This window comes from Balaenoptera physalus, assembly GCF_965194825.1.
Source record: "Balaenoptera physalus genome assembly, chromosome: 5".
In the NCBI taxonomy this organism is placed as follows: Eukaryota; Metazoa; Chordata; class Mammalia; order Artiodactyla; family Balaenopteridae; genus Balaenoptera; species Balaenoptera physalus.
The window spans coordinates 23,201,271-23,223,755 of NC_138884.1; the positions used below are offsets into that span (position 1 = coordinate 23,201,271).

Below are 22,485 nucleotides of genomic sequence, written 5' to 3' on the forward strand. Positions count from 1 at the left end.
CTTGGCCAAAAAGGGCGTATGCTTTTTTTCCTGAATATATTCAGGAAAAAACGCATACGCCCTTTTTGGCCAACCAAGCAACCTGGAAAGGCAAATCAGCGCTACAAAGAAGTCTCGCTTCCCATCGGTCAAAAGGGCCATGCTGAAAAAAGTGTCAAAACCAGAAATGCAGGACAAGCCATGGAGAAATGGGAGCCTTGGTACGCTGATGGGCGGGATGTAAATTGCCAACAGCCACCATGGAGAAGTGTAGGGTGTGTCCTGGAACATCTAAAAAACACAGCTTAGAGAGCATAGGGCACTTCCACTCATGGGCGTATAAATTGGGAAAACTAAAAATCAGCAAGACACAGGCACCACAAAGTTTAGGGCTGCTCTGTTGACAAGAAACTCCACTTCGTTACACCTTAAATATCCCAGGAAAGAGAAATATGGATAAAGAAGTTGTGCTCCTTATGTACAATGGAATATCACTCAGCCGTGAAATCAATGCCTTAAGGCTAGTAGCAGCATGATGAGTGGATTTAGGTACGACGATTCTAAGTGAAATAAGACACACAGAAATAGACACTTATCATAAGATATCACTTATAGAGGGAATGTAAACATCGCTACACTTGAACGGAATTACGAAACAGAACAGAGTCACACGTTTAGAAAACACACTATGGCTGCTGAACGGGAAAGGTGAGGTGGGGTGATGCATAAAACAAGGGTTTCAAATTAGCTCAGGTACCGTTCCATAAACCCAATATGTAATAGACAAGACCTACTCCTTTCTCAGTGAACTGGAATCAACACCCCCTATTCACCACACAAGAATATATCTGACTAGTAAGAATCTTAAAAACTATGTATTGATATCTCTGTGTAAGTGAGTCAGGTGGGTGTAAAGCGGCATAAACACAGCAGTAAAAAGCAGCTAAACCCCTTATGAAAATAAATTACTTTTAAAAACCCATGAAACAAAGACAGTGAAAGAGAGAGAAATTCTTACAAAATTCGTTCAGTGGGTGTGATGCAAACTGGATTGACCGTATCTAGACACACACCTGTATGAGGCATAAGGGTGGACACTCTTGGTGCTGAGAGGTTTGGTGAGGTTGGGTGAGCAAACGCAGACCCTTTAAAGTAATACTGCGTGGTACCCATCCCATGGGTCCCAAATCTCCAGGTTCAAGGGCATCTTCCTACATCGAAAACATGCATGAGAAACCCAGAAGATGGTACACCGTGTGATCGGGAAAGGTTTCTAAAACGCACCTCACTTGTCATCTCCTTGGGCTCGGGTTTGCCATTCCAGCCGCTTGACTAGCAATCTCCCTCCTTGGAGAATCAGCACCTTTAACCTACTGTTCCGTACAGGTTGCGATTTGTCCTGAGGATGAACGGGAAGAGGGGGAACCAATGAGAGACTAGCTCTAGGTGTTGGGACAGGCACAGGTCACTCTATTTTCCCATCAGGAAGAAGCATTAGCCACAGGCTCAGCCTGCCCCCCGGAACGAGAATAGGGCCTGAAGCAATCCTGTGCTTTTGCGGCCAGCTCCCAAAAAAGCGAGTTGAAAAATGGAGTTCAGGGGCACTGCAATTCACAAACCTGCAGAGTTATAAATGATAACTCTCGTCCACAAATATATTGAGGGAAGGCAACGAAGAGGATTTGAAAGCAAGGCAGAATTGCAGGAAACAGATTTCAGGAGGTAGATTAGAATCGCCTTTAAAGCACATGAAAAGCGGCAAAATGTCGACAATGTTGCCCTTGGCCAAAAAGGGCGTATGCTTTTTTTCCTGAATATATTCAGGAAAAAAAGCATACGCCCTTTTTGGCCAACCAAGCAACCTGGAAAGGCAAATCAGCGCTACAAAGAAGTCTCGCTTCCCATCGGTCAAAAGGGCCATGCTGAAAAAAGTGTCAAAACCAGAAATGCAGGAGAAGCCATGGAGAAATGGGAGCCTTGCTACGCTGATGGGCGGGATGTAAATTGCCAACAGCCACCATGGAAAAGTGTAGGGTGTGTCCTGGAACATCTAAAAAAAACAGCTTAGAGAGCATAGGGCACTTCCACTCATGGGCGTATAAATTGGGAAAACTAAAATTCAGCAAGACACAGGCAACACAAAGTTTAGGGCTGCTCTGTTGACAAGAAATTCCACTTCGTTACACCTTAAATATCCCAGGAAAGAGAAGTATGGATAAAGAAGTTGTGCTCCTTATGTACAATGGAATATCACTCAGCCGTGAAATCAATGCCTTAAGGCTAGTAGCAGCATGATGAGTGGATTTAGGTACGACGATTCTAAGTGAAATAAGACACACAGAAATAGACACTTATCATAAGATATCACTTATAGAGGGAATGTAAACATCGCTACACTTGAACGGAATTACGAAACAGAACAGAGTCACACGTTTAGAAAACACACTATGGCTGCTGAACGGGAAAGGTGAGGTGGGGTGATGCATAAAACAAGGGTTTCAAATTGGCTCAGATACCGTTCCATAAAGCCAATATGTAATAGACAAGACCTACTCCTTGCTCAGTGAACTGGACTCCACACCCCCTATTCACCGCACAAGAATATATCTGACTAGTAAGAATCTTAAAACCTATGTATTGATATCTCTGTGTAAGTGAGTCAAGTGGGTGTAAAGCGGCATAAACACAGCAGTGAAAAGCAGCTAAACCCCATTATAAAAATAAATTACTTTTAAAAACCCATGAACCAAAGACAGTGAAAGAGAGATAAATTCCTACAAAATTCCTTCAGGGGCTGTGATGCAACCTGGATTGACCATATCTAGACCCAGAGCTGGATGAGACATAAGGGTGGACACTCTTGGGGCTGAGAGTTTTGGTGAGGTTGGGTGAGCAAACGCAGACCCTTTAAAGTAATACTGCGTGGTACCCATCCAATGGGTCCCAAATCTCCAGGTTCAAGGGCATCTTCCTACATCGAAAACATGCATGAGAAACCCAGAAGATGGTACACCGTGTGATCGGGAAAGGTTTCTAAAACGCACCTCATTTGTCATCTCCTTGGGCTCGGGTTTGCCATTCCAGCCGCTTTACTAGCAATCTCCCTCCTTGGAGAATCAGCACCTTTAACCTCCTGTTCCGTACAGGTTGCGATTTGTCCTGAGGATGAACGGGAAGAGGGGGAGCCAATGAGAGACTAGCTCTAGGTGTTGGGACAGGCACAGGTCACTCTATTTTCCCATCAGGAAGAAGCATTAGCCACAGGCTCAGCCTGCCCCCCGGAACGAGAATAGGGCCTGAAGCAATCCTGTGCTTTTGCGGCCAGCTCCCAAAAAAGCGAGTTGAAAAATGGAGCTCAGGGGCACTGCAATTCACAAACCTGCAGAGTTATAAATGATAACTCTCGTCCACAAATATATTGAGGGAAGGCAACGAAGAGGATTTGAAAGCAAGGCAGAATTGCAGGAAACAGATTTCAGGAGGTAGATTAGAATCGCCTTTAAAGCACATGAAAAGCGGCAAAATGTCGACAATGTTGCCCTGGGCCAAAAAGGGCGTATGCGTTTTTTCCTGAATATATTCAGGAAAAAACGCATACGCCCTTTTTGGCCAACCAAGCAACCTGGAAAGGCAAATCAGCGCTACAAAGAAGTCTCGCTTCCCATCGGTCAAAAGGGCCATGCTGAAAAAAGTGTCAAAACCAGAAATGCAGGACAAGCCATGGAGAAATGGGAGCCTTGGTACGCTGATGGGCGGGATGTAAATTGCCAACAGCCACCATGGAGAAGTGTAGGGTGTGTCCTGAAACATCTAAAAAACACAGCTTAGAGAGCATAGGGCACTTCCACTCATGGGCGTATAAATTGGGAAAACTAAAAATCAGCAAGACACAGGCACCACAAAGTTTAGGGCTGCTCTGTTGACAAGAAACTCCACTTCGTTACACCTTAAATATCCCAGGAAAGAGAAATATGGATAAAGAAGTTGTGCTCCTTATGTACAATGGAATATCACTCAGCCGTGAAATCAATGCCTTAAGGCTAGTAGCAGCATGATGAGCGGATTTAGGTACGACGATTCTAAGTGAAATAAGACACACAGAAATAGACACTTATCATAAGATATCACTTATAGAGGGAATGTAAACATTGCTACACTTGAACGGAATTACGAAACAGAACAGAGTCACACGTTTAGAAAACACACTATGGCTGCTGAACGGGAAAGGTGAGGTGGGGTGATGCATAAAACAAGGGTTTCAAATTGGCTCAGATACCGTTCCATAAAGCCAATATGTAATAGACAAGACCTACTCCTTGCTCAGTGAACTGGACTCCACACCCCCTATTCACCGCACAAGAATATATCTGACTAGTAAGAATCTTAAAACCTATGTATTGATATCTCTGTGTAAGTGAGTCAAGTGGGTGTAAAGCGGCATAAACACAGCAGTGAAAAGCAGCTAAACCCCATTATAAAAATAAATTATTTTTAAAAACCCATGAACCAAATACAGTGAAAGAGAGATAAATTCCTACAAAATTCCTTCAGGGGCTGTGATGCAACCTGGATTGACCATATCTAGACCCAGAGCTGGATGAGACACAAGGGTGGACACTCTTGGGGCTGAGAGGTTTGCTGAGGCTGGGTGAGCAAATGCAGTCCCTTTAAAGTAATACTGCGTGGTACCCATTCCATGGGTCCCAAATCTCCAGATTCAAGGGCATCTTCCTACATCGAAAACATGCATGAGAAACCCAGAAGATGGTACCCCGTGTGATCGGGAAAGGTTTCTAAAACGCACCTCATTTCTCATCTCCTTGTGCTCGGGTTCCCCATTCCAGCCGCATTACTAGCAATCTCCCTCCTTAGAGAATCAGCATCTTTAACCTCCTGTTCCGAACAGGTTGCAATTTTTCCTGAGGATGAACGGGAAGAGAGGGAACCAATGACAGACTATCTCTAGGTGTTGGGACAGGCACAGGTCACTCTATTTTCCCATCAGGAAGAAGCATTAGCCACAAGCTCAGCCTGCCCCCCGGAACCAGAATAGGGCCTGAAGCAATCCTGTGCTTTTGCGGCCAGCTCCCAAAAAAGCGAGTTGAAAAATGGAGCTCAGGGGCACTGCAATTCACAAACCTGCAGAGTTATAAATGATAACTGTCGTCCACAAATATATTGAGGGAAGGCAACGAAGAGGATTTGAAAGCAAGGCAGAAATGCAGGAAACAGATTTCAGGAGGTAGATTCGAATCGCCTTTAAAGCACATGAAAAGCGGCAAAACGTCGACAATGTTGCCCTTTTTGGCCAACCAAGCAACCTGGAAAGGCAAATCAGCGTTACAAAGAACTCTCGCTTCCCATCGGTCAAAAGGGCCATGCTGAAAAAAGTGTCAAAACCAGAAATGCAGGACAGGCCATGGAGAAATGGGAGCCTTGCTACGCTGATGGGCGGGATGTAAATTGCCAACAGCCACCCTGGAGAAGTGTACGGTGTGTCCTGGAACATCTAAAAATCACAGCTTAGAGAGCATAGGGCACTTCCACTCATGGGCGTATAAATTGGGAAAATTAAAAATCAGCAAGACACAGGCACCCCAAAGTTTAGGGCTGCTCTGTTGACAAGAACTTCCACTTCGTTACACCTTAAATTTCCCAGGAAAGAGAAAAATGAATAAAGAAGTTATGCTCCTTATGTACAATGGAATATCACTCAGCCATGAAATCAATGCCATAAGGTAGTAGAAACATGATGAGTGGATTTAGGTACGACGATTCTAAGTGAAATAAGTCACACAGAAAAAGACACTTATCATAAGATATAACTTATAGAGGGAATGTAAAAATCGCTACACTTGAACTGAATTACAAAACAGAACAGAGTCACACATTTAGAAAACACACTATGCCTGCTGAACGGGAAAGGTGGGGTGGGGTGATGCATAAAATAACGGTTTCAAATTAGCTCAGATACCGTTCCATAAACCAAATATGTAATAGACAAGACCTACTCCTTGCTCAGTGAACTGGACTCAACACCCCCTATTCACCGCACAAGAATATATCTGTCTGGTAAGAATCTTAAAACTTATGTATTGATATCTCTGTGTAAGTGAGTCAAGTGAGTGTAAAGTGGCATAAACACAGCAGTGAAAAGTAGCTAAACCCCATTAAAAAATATATTACATTTAAAAACCCATGAACCAAAGACAGTGAATGTGAAAGAGAGAGAAATTCCTACAAAATTCCTTCAGGGGCTGTGATGCAAACTGGATTGACCATATCTAGACCCACAGCTGGATGAGATATAAGGGTGGACACTCTTGGTGCCTGAGAGGTTTGCTGAGGTTGGCTGAGCATACGCAGACCCTTTAAAGTAATACTGCGTGGTACCCATCCCATGGGTCCCAAATCTCCAGGTTCAAGGGCATCTTCCTACATCGAAAACATGCATGAGAAACCCAAAAGATGGTACACCGTGTGATCGGGAAAGGTTTCTAAAACGCACCTCATTTCTCATCTCCTTGTGCTCGGGTTCGCCATTCCAGCCGCTTTACTAGCAATCTCCCTCCTTGGAGAATCAGCACCTTTAACCTCGTGTTCCGAACAGGTTGCAATTTGTCCTGAGGATGAACGGGAAGAGGGGGAACCAATGAGAGACTAGCTCTAGGTGTTGGGACAGGCACAGGTCACTCTATTTTCCCATCAGGAAGAAGCATTACCCACAAGCTCAGCCTGCCCCCCCTTAACCAGAATAGGGCCTGAAGCAATCCTGTGCTTTTGCGGCCAGCTCCCAAAAAAGCGAGTTGAAAAATGGAGCTCAGGGGCACTGCAATTCACAAACCTGCAAAGTTATAAATGATAACTCTCGTCCACAAATATATTGAAGGAAGACAACGAAGAGGATTTGAAAGCAAGGCAGAATTGAAGGAAACAGATTTCAGGAGGTAGACTCGAATCGCCTTTAAAGCACATGAAAACAGGCAAAATTTCGACAATGTTGCCCTGGGCCAAAAAGGGCGTATGCGACTTTTCCTGAATATATTCAGGAAAGAACGCATACGACCTATTTGGCCAACCAAGCAACCTGGAAAGGCAAATTAGCGCTACAAAGAAGTCTCGCTTCCCATCGGTCAAAAGGGCCATGCTGAACAAAGTGTCAAAACCAGAAATGCAGGACAGGCCATGGAGAAATGGGAGCCTTGCTACGCTGATGGGCGGGATGTAAATTGCCAACAGCCACTCTGGAGAAGTGTACGGTGTGTCCTGGAACATCTAAAAAACACAGCTTAGAGAGCATAGGGCACTTCCACTCATGGGCGTATAAATTGGGAAAACTAAAAATCAGCAAGACACAGGCACCCCAAAGTATAGGGCTGCTCTGTTGACAAGCACCTCCACTTCGTTTCACCTTAAATTTCCCAGGAAAGAGAAAAATGGATAAAGAAGTTGTGTTCCTTATGTACAATGGAATATCACTCAGCCATGAAATCAATGCCATAAGGCTAGTCGCAGCATGATGAGTGGATTTAGGAACGACGATTCTAAGTGAAAAAAGTCACACAGAAAAAGACACTTATCATAAGATATCACTTATAGAGGGATTGTAAAAATCGCTACACTTGAACTGAATTACAAAACAGAACAGAGTCACACATATAGAAAACACACTATGCCTGCTGAACGGAAAAGGCAAGGTAGTGTGATGCATAAAACAAGGGTTTCAAATTATCTCAGATACCGTTCCATAAACCCAATATGTAATAGACAAGACCTACTCCTTGCTCAATGAACTGGACTCAAAACCCCCTATTCACCGCACAATAATATATCTGACTAGTAAGAATCTTAAAACCTATGTATTGATATCTCTGTGTAAGTGAATCAAGTGGGTGTAAAGCGGCATAAACACAGCAGTGAAAAGCAGCTAAACCCCATTATAAAAATAAATTACTTTTAAAAACCCATGAACCAAAGACAGTGAAAGAGAGAGGAATTCCTACAAAATTCTTTCAAGGGCTGTGATGCAACCTGGATTGACCATATCTAGACCCAGAGCTGGATGAGACATAAGGGTGGACACTCTTGGGGCTGAGAGATTTGCTGAGGCTGGGTGAGCAAACGCAGTCCCTTTAAAGTAATACTGCGTGGTACCCATTCCATGGGTCCCAAATCTCCAGATTCAAGGGCATCTTCCTACATCGAAAACATGCATGAGAAACCCAGAAGATGGTACCCCGTATGATCGGGAAAGGTTTCTAAAACGCACCTCATTTCTCATCTCCTTGTGCTCGGGTTCGCCATTCCAGCCGCATTACTAGCAATCTCCCTCCTTAGAGAATCAGCACCTTTAACCTCCTGTTCCGAACAGGTTGCAATTTGTCCTGAGGATGAACGGGAAGAGAGGGAACCAATGACAGACTATCTCTAGGTGTTGGGACAGGCACAGGTCACTCTATTTTCCCATAAGGAAGAAGCATTAGCCACAAGCTCAGCCTGCCCCCCGGAACCAGAATAGGGCCTGAAGCAATCCTGTGCTTTTGCGGCCAGGTCCCAAAAGAGCGAGTTGAAAAATGGAGCTCAGGGGCACTGCAATTCACAAACCTGCAGAGTTATAAATGATAACTCTCGTCCACAAATATATTGAGAGAAGGCAACGAAGAGGATTTGAAAGCAAGGCAGAATTGCAGGAAACAGATTTCAGGAGGTAGATTCGAATCCCCTTGAAAGCACATGAAAAGCGGCAAAACGTGGACAATGTTGCCCTTGGCCAAAAAGGGCGTATGCGTTTTTTCCTGAATATATTCAGGAAAAAACGCATACGCCCTTTTTGGCCAACCAAGCAACCTGGAAAGGCAAATCAGCACTACAAAGAAGTCTCGCTTCCCATCGGTCAAAAGGGCCATGCTGAAAAAAGTGTCAAAACCAGAAATGCAGGACAAGCCATGGAGAAATGGGAGCCTTGCTACGCTGATGGGCGGGATGTAAATTGCCAACAGCCACCATGGAGAAGTGTAGGGTGTGTCCTGGAACATCTAAAAAACACAGCTTAGAGAGCATAGGGCACTTCCACTCATGGGCGTATAAATTGGGAAAACTAAAAATCAGCAAGACACAGGCACCACAAAGGTTAGGGCTGCTCTCTTGACAAGAAACTCCACTTCGTTACACCTTAAATATCCCAGGAAAGCGAAATATGGATAAAGAAGTTGTGCTCCTTGTGTACAATGGAATATCACTCAGCCATGAAATCACTGCCTTAAGGCTAGTAGCGGCATGATGAGTGGATTTGGTACGACGATTCTAAGTGAAATAAGACACACAGAAATAGACACTTATCATACAATATCACTTATAGAGGGAATGTAAACATCGCTACACTTGAACGGAATTACGAAACAAAACAGAGTCACACGTTTAGAAAACACACTATGGCTGCTGAACGGGAAAGGTGAGGTGGGGTGATGCATAAAACAAGGGTTTCAAATTGGCTCAGATACCGTTCCATAAAGCCAATATGTAATAGACAAGACCTACTCCTTGCTCAGTGAACTGGACTCCACACCCCCTATTCACCGCACAAGAATATATCTGACTAGTAAGAATCTTAAAACCTATGTATTGATATCTCTGTGTAAGTGAGTCAAGTGGGTGTAAAGCGGCATAAACACAGCAGTGAAAAGCAGCTAAACCCCATTATAAAAATAAATTACTTTTAAAAACCCATGAAGCAAATACAGTGAAAGAGAGATAAATTCCTACAAAATTCCTTCAGGGGCTGTGATGCAACCTGGATTGACCATATCTAGACCCAGAGCTGGATGAGACATAAGGGTGGACATCTTGGGGCTGAGAGGTTTGGTGAAGTTGGGTGAGCAAACGCAGACCCTTTAAAGTAATACTGCGTGGTACCCATCAAATGGGTCCCAAATCTCCAGGTTCAAGGGCATCGTCCTACATCGAAAACATGCATGAGAAACCCAAAAGATGGTACACCATGTGATCGGGAAAGGTTTCTAAAACGCACCTCATTTCTCATCTCCTTGGGCTCGGGTTCGGCATTCCAGCCGCTTTACTAGCAATCTTCCTCCTTGTAGAATCAGCACCTTTAACCTCATGTTCCATACAGGTTGAAATTTGTCCTGAGGATGAACGGGAAGAGGGGGACCCAATAAGAGACTAGCTCTAGGTGTTGGGACAGGCACAGGTCACTCTATTTTCCCATCAGGAAGAAGCATTAGCCACAAGCTCAGCCTGCCCTCCGGAACGAGAATAGGGCCTGAAGCAATCCTGTGTTTTGCGGCCAACTCCCAAAAAAGCGAGTTGAAAAATGGAGCTCAGGGGCACTGCAATTCACAAACCTGCAGAGTTATAAATGATAACTCTCGTCCACAAATATATTGAGGGAAGGCAACGAAGAGGATTTGAAAGCAAGGCAGAATTGCAGGAAACAGATTTCAGGAGGTAGATTAGAATCGCCTTTAAAGCACATGAAAAGCGGCAAAACGTCGACAATGTTGCCCTTGGCCAAAAAGGGCGTATGCGTTTTTTCCTGAATATATTCAGGAAAAAACGCATACGCCCTTTTTGGACAACCAAGCAACCTGGAAAGGCAAATCAGCGCTACAAAGAAGTCTCGCTTCCCATCAGTCAAAAGGGCCATGCTGAACAAAGTGTCAAAACCAGAAATGCAGGACAGACCTTGGAGAAATGGGAGCCTTGCTACGCTAATGGGCGGGATGTAAATTGCCAACAGCCACTCTTCAGAAGTGTACGGTGTGTCCTGGAACATCTAAAACACACAGCTTAGAGAGCATAGGGCACTTCCACTCATGGGCGTATAAATTGGGAAAAATAAAAATCAGAAAGACACAGGCACCCCAAAGTTTAGGGCTGCTCTGTTGACAAGAACCTCCACTTCGTTACACCTTAAATATCCCAGGAAAGAGAAAAATGGATAAAGAAGTTGTGCTCCTTATGTACAATGGAATATCACTCAGCCGTGAAATCAATGCCATAAGGCTAGTAGCAACATGATGAGTGGATTCAGGTACGACGATTCTAAGTGAAATAAGTCACACAGAAAAACACACTTATCATAAGATATCACTTATAGAGGGAATGTAAAAATCGCTACACTTGAACTGAATTACAAAACAGAACAGAGTCACACATTTAGAAAACACACTATGCCTGCTGAACGGGAAAGGTGAGGTGGGGTGATGCATAAAACAAGGGTTTCAAATTAGCTCAGATACCGTTCCATAAACCCAATATGTAATAGACAAGACCTACTCCTTGCTCAGTGAACTGGACTCCACACCCCCTATTCACCGCACAAGAATATATCTGACTAGTAAGAATCTTAAAAGCTATGTATTGATATCTCTGTGTAAGTGAGTCAAGTGGGTGTAAAGCGGCATAAACACAGCAGTGAAAAGCAGCTAAACCCCATTATAAAAATAAATTACTTTTAAAAACCCATGAACCAAAGACAGTGAAAGAGAGAGAAATTCCTACAAAATTCCTTCAGGGGCTGTGATGCAACCTGGATTGACCATATCTAGACCCACAGCTGAATGAGACAGAAGGGTGGACACTCTTGGGGCTGAGAGTTTTGGTGAGGGTGGGTGAACAAACGCAGACCCTTTAAAGTAATACTGCGTGGTACCCCTCCCATGGGTCCCAAATCTCCAGGTTCAAGGGCATCTTCCTACATCGAAAACATGCATGAGAAACCCAGAAGATGGTACACCATGTGATCGGGAAAGGTTTCTAAAACGCACCTCATTTCTCATCTCCTTGGGCTCGGGTTCGCCATTCCAGCCGCTTTACTAGCAATCGCCCTCCTTGGAGAATCAGAACCTTTAACCTCCTGTTCCGTACAGGTTGCGATTTGTCTTGAGGATGAACGGGAAGAGGGGGAACCAATGAGAGACTAGCTCTAGGTTTTGGGACAGGCACAGGTCACTCCATTTTCCCATCAGGAAGAAGCATTAGCGGCAGCTCAGCCTGCCCCCCGGAACGAGAATAGGGCCTGAAGCAGTCCTGTGCTTTTGCGGCCAGCTCCCAAAAAAACGAGTTGAAAAATGGAGCTCAGGGGCACTTCAATTCAAAAACCTGCAGAGTTATAAATGATAACTCTCGTCCACAAATATATTGAGGGAAGGCAACGAAGAGGATTTGAAAGCAAGGCAGAATTGCAGGAAACAGATTTCAGGAGGTAGATTAGAATCGCCTTTAAAGCACATGAAAAGCGGCAAAACGTCGACAATGTTGCCCTTGGCCAAAAAGGGCGTATGCATTTTTTCCTGAATATATTCAGGAAAAAACGCATACGCCCTTTTTGGCCAACCAAGCAACCTGGAAAGGCAAATCAGCGCTACAAAGAAGTCTCGCTTCCCATCGGTCAAAAGGGCCATGCTGAAAAAAGTGTCAAAACCAGAAATGCAGGATAGGCCATGGAGAAATGGAAGCCTTGCTACGCTGATGGGCGGGATGTAAATTGCCAACAGCCACCCTGGAGAACTGTACGTAGTGTCCTGGAACTTCTAAAAAACACACCTTAGAGAGCATAGGGCACTCCCACTCATGGGCGTATAAATTGGGAAATCTAAAAATCAGCAAGGCACAGGCACCCCAAAGTTTAGGGCTGCTCTGTTGACAAGAACCTCCACTTCGTTACACCTTAAATTTTCCAGGAAAGAGAAAAATGAATAAAGAAGTTATGCTCCTTATGTACAATGGAATATCACTCAGCCATGAAATCAATGCCATAAGGCTATTAGCAACATGATGAGTGGATTGATGTAAGACGATTCTAAGTGAAATAAGTCACACAGAAAAGGACACTTATCATAAGATATAACTTATAGAGGGAATGTAAAAATCGATACACTTGAACTCAATTACAAAACAGAACAGAGTCACACATTTAGAAAACACACTATGCCTGCTGAACGGGAAAGGGGAGGTGGGGTGATGCATAAAACAAGGGTTTCAAATTGGCTCAGATACCGTTCCACAAACCCAATATGTAATAGACAAGACCTACTCCTTGCTCAGTGAACTGGACTCAACACCCCCTATTCACCGCACAAGAATATATGTGTCTAGTAAGAATCTTAAAACTTATGTATTGATATCTCTGTGTAAGTGAATCAAGTGGGTGTAAAGCGGCATAAACACAGCAGTGAAAAGCAGCTAAACCCCATTATAAAAACAAATTACTTTTAAAAACCCATGAACCAAAGACAGTGAAAGAGAGAGAAATTCCTACAAAATTCGTTCAGGGGCTGAGATGCAACCTGGATTGACCATATCTAGACCCACAGCTGGATGAGACATAAGGGTGTACACTCTTGGAGCTGAGAGGTTTGGTGACCTTGGGCGAGGAAACGCAGACCCTTTAAAGTAATACTGCGTGGTACCCATCCCATGGGTCCCAAATCTCCAAGTTCAAGACATCTTCCTACATCGAAAACATGCATGAGAAACCCAGAAGATGGTACACCGTGTGATCAGGAAAGGTTTCTAAAACGCACCTCATTTCTCATCTCCTTGTGCTCGGGTTCGCCATTCCAGCCGCTTTACTAACAATCTCCCTCCTTGGAGAATCAGCACCTTTAACCTCCTCTTCCGTACAGGTTGCAATTTGTCCTGAGGATGAACGGGAAGAGGGGGAACCAATGAGAGACTAGCTCTAGGTGTTGGGACAGGCACAGGTCATTCTATTTTCCCATCAGGAAGAAGCATTAGCCACAGGCTCAGCCTGCCCCCCAGAACCAGAATAGGGCCTGAAGCAATCCTGTGCTTTTGCGGCCAGCTCCCAAAAAAGCGAGTTGAAAAATGGAGCTCAGGGGCGCTGCAATTCACAAACCTGCAGAGTTATAAATGATAACTCTCGTCCACAAATATATTGAGGGAAGGCAACGAAGAGGATTTGAAAGCAAGGCATAATTGCAGGAAACAGGTTTCAGGAGGTAGATTCGAATCGCCTTTAAAGCACATGAAAAGCGGCAAAACTTTGACAATGATGCTGTTGACCAAAAAGGGCGTATGCGTTTTTTCCTGAGTATATTCAGGAAAAAACACATACGCCCTTTTTGGCCAACCCAGCAAGCAGGAAATGCAAATCAGCACTCCAAAGAAGTCTCACTTCCCATCGGTCAAAAGGGCCATGCTGATAAAACTGTAAAAACCAGAAATGCAGGACAGGCCATGGAGAAAAGGGAGCCTGGTTACGCTGATGGGCGGGATGTAAATTGCCAGCAGCCACTCCGGAGAAGTGTATGCTGTGTCCTAAAACAGCTAAAAAACACAGCTGGAGAGCATAGGGCACTTTCACTCAAGGGCGAATAAATTGGGAAAACTAAAATTCAACAAGACACAGGCACCTCAGAGTTTAGGGCTGCTCTGTTTACAAGAACCTCGACTTCGGTACACCTTACATATCCCAGGAACGAGAAAAATGGATAAAGAAGTTGTGGTACTTGTGTACAATGGAATATCACTGAGTCATAAAATCAATGTCATAAGGCTAGTAGCAGCATAATGAGTGGATTCAGGTACGATGATTCTAAGTGAAGTAAGTCACGCAGAAAAAGAAACATATCATAAGACATCACTTACAGAGGGAATGTAAAAATCGCTAGACATGAACTGAATTGCAAAACAGAACAGAGTCACACAGTTAGCAAAAACATTATGGCTGATTAAGGGGAAAGGTGAGGTGGGGAGATGCATAAAACACGGGTTTGAAATTAGCCCAGATACCGCTCCATGAACCAACTCTGTAATAGACAAGACCTACCTGTTGCTTCATGAACTGGACTCAACACCCCCTATTCACTGCAGAAGAATATATCTGACTAGTAAGAATCTTAAAACCTATGTATTGATATCTCTCTGTAAGTGAAACATGTGGGTGTAAATCGGCGTAAACACAGCAGTGAAAACCAGCTAAACCCCATTATAAAAATAAATTACAAAAAAAAAAAAACAGAGACACTGAAAGAGAGAGACATTCTTACAAAATTCGTTCAGGGGCTGTGATGCACCCTGGATTGACCACATCTAGACACACAGATGGATGAGACATAAGGACGGATACCCTTGGGGATGAGAGGAGTGGTGAGCCTGGGTGAGCAAATGCAGACCCTTTAAAGTAATACTGCGCGACACCCATTCCATGGGTCCCAAATCTCCAGGGTTAAGGGACTCTTCCTGCAGCGAAAACATGCATGGGAAAGCCAGAGGATGGTACACCGTGTGATCGGGAAAGGTTTCTAAAACGCACCGCGTTTTCCATCTCCTGGTGGACGGGCTCGCCATTCCAGCCGCTATACTGACAATCTCCCCACCTGGATAATCAGCACCTCTAACCTCCGGTTTCGTACAGTTTGCGATTTGTCCGCAGGCTGAAAGGGAAAGGGGGAACCAATGAGAGACCAGCTCTAGGTGTTGGGGCAGGCACATGTCACTCTAATTTCCCATCAGGAAGAAGAATTAAGCAGAGGCTCAGCCTGGGCCCTGGAACCAGAATAGAGCCTGAAGCAGTCCTGCGGTTTTGCGGCCAGCTCCCAAAAAAGCGAGTTGAAAAATGGAGCTCAGGGGCACTGCAATTCACAAACCTGCAGAGTTATTATTGAGAAGTATCGTCCAAAAATATACTGAGGGAAGGCAACGAAGAGGATTTGAAAGCAAGGCAGAATTGCAGGAAACAGATTTCAGGAGGTAGATTCGAATCGCCTTTAAAGCACATGAAAAGCGGCAAAACTTTGACAATGATGCTGTTGGTCAAAAAGGGCGTATGCGTTTTTTTCCTGAATATATTCAGGAAAAAACGCATACGCCCTTTTTGGCCAACCAAGCAGGCGGGTAATGCAAATCAGCACTACAAAGAACTCTCACTTCCCATCGGTCAAAAGGGCCATGCTGATAAAACTGTAAAAACCAGAAATGCAGGACAGGCCATGGACAAAACGGAGCCTTGTTACCCTGTTGTGTGGGATGTAAATTGCCCACAGCCACTCTCGAGAAGTGTATGGTGTGTCCTAAAACATCTAAAAAACACAGCTAGAGAGCATAGGGCACTTCCATTCATGGGCGTATAAATTGGGAAAACTAAAAATCAACAATACACAGGCACCCCAAACTTTAGGGCTGCTCTGGTTACAAGAACCTCGACTTCGGTACACCTTAAATATCCCAGGAAAGTGAAAAATGGATAAAGAAGTTGTCGTACTTATGTACATTGGAATATCACTCAGCCATGAAATCAATGTCATAAGGCTAGTAGCAGCATAATGAGTGGATTTAGGTATCATGATTCTTAGTGAAATAAGTCACACAGAAAAAGAAACTTATCGTAAGATATCACTTATAGGGGGAATGTAAAAATTGCTTCACATAAACTGAATTACAAAACAGAATAGAGTTATACATTTAGAAAACACACTTATAGCTGCTAAAGGAGAAAGGTGGGGTCGGGTGATGCATAAACCAGGAGGTTGCAGTTCACACAGATAATGTTCCATAAACAAAATAAGTAATCGACAAGACGTACTGTATAGCTGAAAAAACTGGACTCAGCATACTTTTGTCACTGGAAAAGAATATATAAGACTGGTAAGAATCTGTAAAAGAATTTATTGATATCTCTCTTTATGTGAGTCAAGTGGATAGATGTAGAGCAGCAAGAAACACAGTATTGAAAATCAGCTATATCCCATTATAAAGTTAAATAACAAAAACAAAAAAAAAAGACATTGAGATAGAGAGATATTCTTACAAAATTTGTTCAGGGGCTGTGATGCAACCTGGACTGACCACATCTAGACACACAGCTGGATGGGATCTAACGCTCTACACTCGTGGGTCTGAGAAGCTTGGAGAGAATGGAACAGCAAGTTTAGCCCTTTTAGAGTAATACTGTCTGATCCTCATTCCATGGGTCCCATATCTCCAGGTGCAGGGGACCCTTCCTACAACTAAAACATGCATGGCACATCCGGAGGATTGTACACCTTCTGATCGGGAAGAGTTTGGAAAAGTCACCTCATCTCCACGTCTCCTGGTATTCAGGTTCCACCCTCAGCTCCTTTCCTTAGAGTCTCCCCACTTTAGAAGGCAGCACACTCAACAGCCGGTTTTGCACAGCTTGGAATTTTCCGGGTGACGAAGGGGAATGGGGGGATGGATTGAGACACAAGCCCTAGATGTTTTGACAGGCATATGCCACTCTAGTTTCCTAATCTGGAAGAAGAATTTCCCTATCCTTCAGGTGCCCCAGTAACCGGAATAGGTCTGTAGAAATCCTGCCCCTTTGTGGCTGCGTCCCTAAACAACAAGTTGAAAACTGGTGCTCAGGGGCACTGCAATTCACAGACATGCAGGGTTGTAATTGACACCTCTAATGGAGTCATTTCTTCAGCCAAGTGTTCGAAAACGACTTGTAAGCAAGGCAGAATTGCAGGAAAGGGATTTCAAGAGGTAGTTTGCACTCGCCATTAAAGCACATGCAAAGCTGCTGAACATCGCCAATCATGCAGTTGGCCAAACAAACCGTATGCGTTATTCCTTAATATATTCAGGAAAAACCCTTACTCCCTTTTTGGCCAACAAAACAGGCGGGCAATGCAAATCAATACTACAAAGATCTATCACTTCGCACCAGTCAGAATGGCCAACCTCGCAAAGTGTAAAACCTGAAACGCAGGACAGGGCATGGAGAAAAGGGAACGCTGACAAGCTGATGGTGGGAATGTAAATTGCTAACAGCCACTCTGGAGAAGTGGGTGGTCATTCCTTAAAAATCTAAAAAACAGAGCTTCAGAGCATATGGCGCTTCCACTCCTGGGCCTGTATCTTGGAAAAAACATAAATTAACGGGACCCAGGCACTCCAACCTTTATGCAGCCCTGTTTACAAGAGCCTCTACTTGGAAGCTACATAAAAGTCCTTGGGAGGAAGAATGGATAAGGAAATTATGGTGCATATGTACAATGGAATATTACTCAGCCATGTAATGAATGAAATAAGGCCATTTGCAGCCACTTGGAAGGACCTAGATACATTCATACTAAGTGTCATAAATCAGACAATGATAAATATCATAAGATATTACTTATCAGTGGAATCTAAAAATTGATACAAAGCTACTATCCTACAACACAGAAACAGAGTCCCAGACTTAGAACACAAACTTATGGTTACCAAACTGGAAAGGTGTGTTGGAGGCATAAATCATGAGGTTGGAGTTAGTATATACATATTTACAGAGAGAAAACTTGTAATCAACATGGACCTGCTGTAGAGCACTTGGAACTCTTCTCAACACCCTTTAGTAACCTCAATGGGAAAATAATTCTAAAACGAATATATAGTCATCTCTGTATAAATGAGTCATGTTGGTGTACATCAAAAATGAACACAGCATGGTAAATCAACTATACTCCATTATAAATTTAAAATTAAATTACAGAAAAGAAAAATGAGCACTAAATTCATTTAGTCGCGGTGAACATGCTAGTGTCACATCCCTGGACACAGACCCAATTTGGTCCCAAGGCTGGACGGTTGTGGGCCTGAGGACCTCGGGAGGATACGCCAGCTAATTCGCCCCCCTTGAACCTGTAGTACCTGATCCCCTCTGCATGGGATCACAATCTCCAGATCTAAGTGTGCCCTCATACTACTAAATCAACCCTCTGACACCCAAAGGATGGTGGACTCTCTGGTCTGGATGACACTTGGAAAATCACCTGCTCTCAACATATCCTGGTGTTTGGGTTCCGACCTCCAGACTCCTTCATTAGGGTCATCCCACTCTGCAAGCCAGCACCCTCAACAGGTGATTTTGCAGGGGTTTGTGTTTGTTCGGGGGATGAAGGGCAAGGGGGAAGAAGGAATGGGACAGAAGCCCTTACATGTTTGGTCAGGCACATTCCACTCAATTAAAACCCAGGCAATTTAAAACCCAGGAACAGGACTTTCCCTACGTCTAAGGTTTTGTCAGTAACCAGATAGGGACAGTAGAAATCCTGCCGCCTTCTGTTTCCCATAACAACAACTCTAAAAACTGGACCTTATAGGCACTTCATATTCACAATACCTGGGGAGCTGTAAATGACAACAGCCCTCAAAAAACGTCTTAGGGTAGGTAATCGAAATAGACTTCAAAACAATGCAAACTTTCAATAACCATTTTCAAGGGGTAAATTTTACTCACACTGTTCAAAAAAAAAAAGAAAGCACATATGAAGATGCTCACCATTGCTTTCTGTTAGACAAATGCAAATCAGATGTACAAAGAAGTATCACCTGGAACCACTCAGAATAGCCATCATCACAATGTCTGCAAACACGAAATGCTTCAGATGGTGTGGGAAAAACAGAAACCTACTACTTATTATTATTTTTTTTAATCTGCGTTGGGTCTTCCTTGCTGCGCGCGGCTTTTCTCTAGTTGCAGCAAGCGGGGGCTACTCATCGTTGGGGTACGCAGCCTTTTCTTTGTGGTGGCTTCTCTTGCTGTGGAGCACAGGCTCTAGGCACACAGGTTTCAGTAGTTGTGGCACGTGAGCTCAGTAGTTGTGGCTCGTGGGCTCTAGAGCGCAGACTCAGTAGTTGTGGCTCACGGGCTTTGTTGCTCTGTGGCATGTGGGATCTTCCCGGGCCAGGGCTCGAACCTGTGTCCCCTGCACTGGCAGGCAGATTCTTAACCACTGTGCCACCAACACTACGCTATTGGTGGCAATGCCAATTGGTAACAGCCACTATGGAACACAGAATGGAGGTTACCAGAGCAAGAGGAGGCGGGAGGGATAAATTGGAAATTGGGATTGACATATACACACCACTATATATAAAAGAGATAACAAATAAGGGCCTACTGTATAGCCCAGGGAACTTTACTCAATACTCTGTAATGACCTGTACGGGAAAGGAATCCAAAAAAGATTGGATATATGTAAAACTCCTTCACTCTGCTGTGCAGCAGATAGTAACACAACATTGTAACTCAACTATACTCCAAAAAAATGAAATTGAAATGAAATGAAATAAAATAGAGCTACCAGATGATCCAGCAAGTTCACTCCTGTGTGCATATCTGGAGGAAAGCATAAATTGAAAAGACACATCTTCCCCAGTGTTCACTGCAACACTCTTTACAATAGCGAAGACATGGAAGCAACCAAAATGTCCATCAACATATGAATATAGGTAAAGAATATGTGATACATATATATAATGGAATATGACTCAGCCATAAAATAGAAGAAAATAATGCCAATTGCAGTAACATGGATGGACCTAGAGACGATTGTACTAAGTGAAGTAAGTCAGACAGAGTAAGACAAATATTGTATGATATCACTTCTAGGTGGAACCTAAAAATTGATACAAATGAACTAACTTACGAAACAGAGGCAGACTCACAGACTTGGAAAACAAACTTATGGTTACCAAAGGCGAAAGGCGGGGGGTAGGGATAAATCAGGAACTTGGGGTAAACATACGAATACTACTATATATAACATAGATAAGCAACAAGGACCTACTGTGTAGTACAGGGAACTCTACTCAATATTCTGGGAGTACCCTTATCAGAAAAGAATCTGAAAAAGAATGAATATATGCATATGTGTAACTGAATCACTTACTGTGCAGCTGAAATGAACACAACATTGTAAATCAACTATACTCCAATAAAATTTAAATTACAAAATAAAGAAAATCACCTATATGTCAAAAGAAAAAAAAAGAATTCCCATATATTTCTATGGCTTGATAGCTTACTTTTTTAGTGCCCAATATTATTCCATTCCCAGAACATATTAATACTATATCATTTCATTCACCAATTGGAGGACACCTTAGTTTCATTCACATTTTGGCAATATTGAATTAGGTGCTATAAATATTCATATGCAGGTTTTCGACTGGAAGTATGTTTTAAACTACTTTCAGTAAATATCCATGAGAACACTTGCCGGATTGTACACTAAGGGAATGTTCAATATTATAGCAAGTGTCACTCAGACTACCAAAGTAGCTGTATTATTTTTCATTTCCACCAATAACAAATGACATTTTCTATTGTTCCACATCCCCTACAGAATTTGTTCTTGTCATTGTTCACATTTTAGCCATTCTAAGTGTTACATAGTGGTATGTAATTGTATTTTTAAATTGCTTTTTCATGGCAGCATGTAATCTGGATTATTCTTCTGTATACTTATATGCATAGTGTCTACTTTCTTTGGTGAGGTGTCCATAAAGTATATTGGTCCATATTTTATTTAGGCTGCTTTCATTTTTTTCTACCCAATCTGTATTTGTTTTATTTATTTTTGTGCCTTACTGCATTAGCAAGGACTTGGAGTAAAATATGGAAAAGGAGTCATGAAAGGGGACATCCTTGTTTTTACCTGAACTTAGTGGAAAAGCTTCATGTTTTTGACCATTAATCATGATGTAAGATATAAGTTTCCTGTAGATCTTTGTTATCAACTTGAGAAAGCACCAGTCTATTTCTTTAACTGAGAGTTTTTATGAAGAATGGGTGTTAGATTTTTTCAAAGGTCTTCTGAATGTATTGATATGCTAATGATTGTCTTTAGGGTGTTGATATGATGGATATAATTATTTGATTTTAGAATGTTGAACCAACCTTGCATATCTGGGATTATTCCCTCTCATTCATGATATAAAATTCTCTCAAAATATTGTTGGATTTGATTTGTTAATATTTTGTTGAGGATTTTTGCATTGATGTTCCTGAGAGATATTGGTCAGTTTTCTTTACTATTCATATGTTCCTCTAAGTTTGGATGTTGTGGATTTAGTGTCAGACATTCATTTGGGAAGATTCTCAGTCATTTTTAAAAAATATTTTCTGTTCTTCGTTATCTTTATTCTCCTCCTGCTATACCCGTTACGTATAGGTCACAGCATTTTTCATTGTTCCACAATTATTGATTACTCTGTTCTGTTGATTCCTTTCCTGCCCATTTTCTCTTTTCTTTTGAGATTTAAAGGTTTCTCTTGATATGTCTTCAAGCTCACAGATATTTCTCCTCAGCCAGCTCTTTGACTGCTAAAGCAAAATACAAGAGACTTGGTATTTTATAAACAACAGAATATTTTTGTTTTCTCATAATTGCTGAGGCTGAAAAGTTCAAGAACAAGTTACCAGGGGCTTCCCTGGTGGTGCAGGGGTTAAGAATCTGCCTACCAATAAAGGGGACACGGGTTTGAGTCCTGGTCCGGGAAGATCCCACATGCCATGGAACAACTAAGCCCGTGCAACACAAATACTGGGCCTGTGCTCTAGAGCCCACAGGACACAACTACTGAGCCCGTGTGCCACAACTACTGAAACCCGCACGCCTAGAGCCTGTGCTCCGCAACAAGAGAAGCCACCCAATGAGAAGCCCGCGCACCGCAACAAAGACCCAACGCAGCCAAAAAATTAATTAATTAATTTTTAAAATTTTTTTT

At 43.0% G+C, this 22,485-nt stretch overlaps 2 long non-coding RNA genes across 2 annotated transcripts in view; one reads left to right on the plus strand and one right to left on the minus strand.

Annotated features, from left to right (window-relative positions):
- LOC309661088 overlaps positions 1–22,485 on the minus strand; it is an 852,576-nt gene that overhangs the window by 781,049 nt on the left and 49,042 nt on the right. The window contains exon 3 of the long non-coding RNA XR_014263850.1: positions 15,278–15,398. This is a non-coding gene — a long non-coding RNA (uncharacterized lncRNA). The remainder of the gene's footprint in view (positions 1–15,277; positions 15,399–22,485) is intronic.
- Positions 1–22,485, plus strand: part of LOC309661092 — an 834,961-nt gene that overhangs the window by 673,187 nt on the left and 139,289 nt on the right. The gene's annotated exons all lie outside the window — the stretch shown is intronic.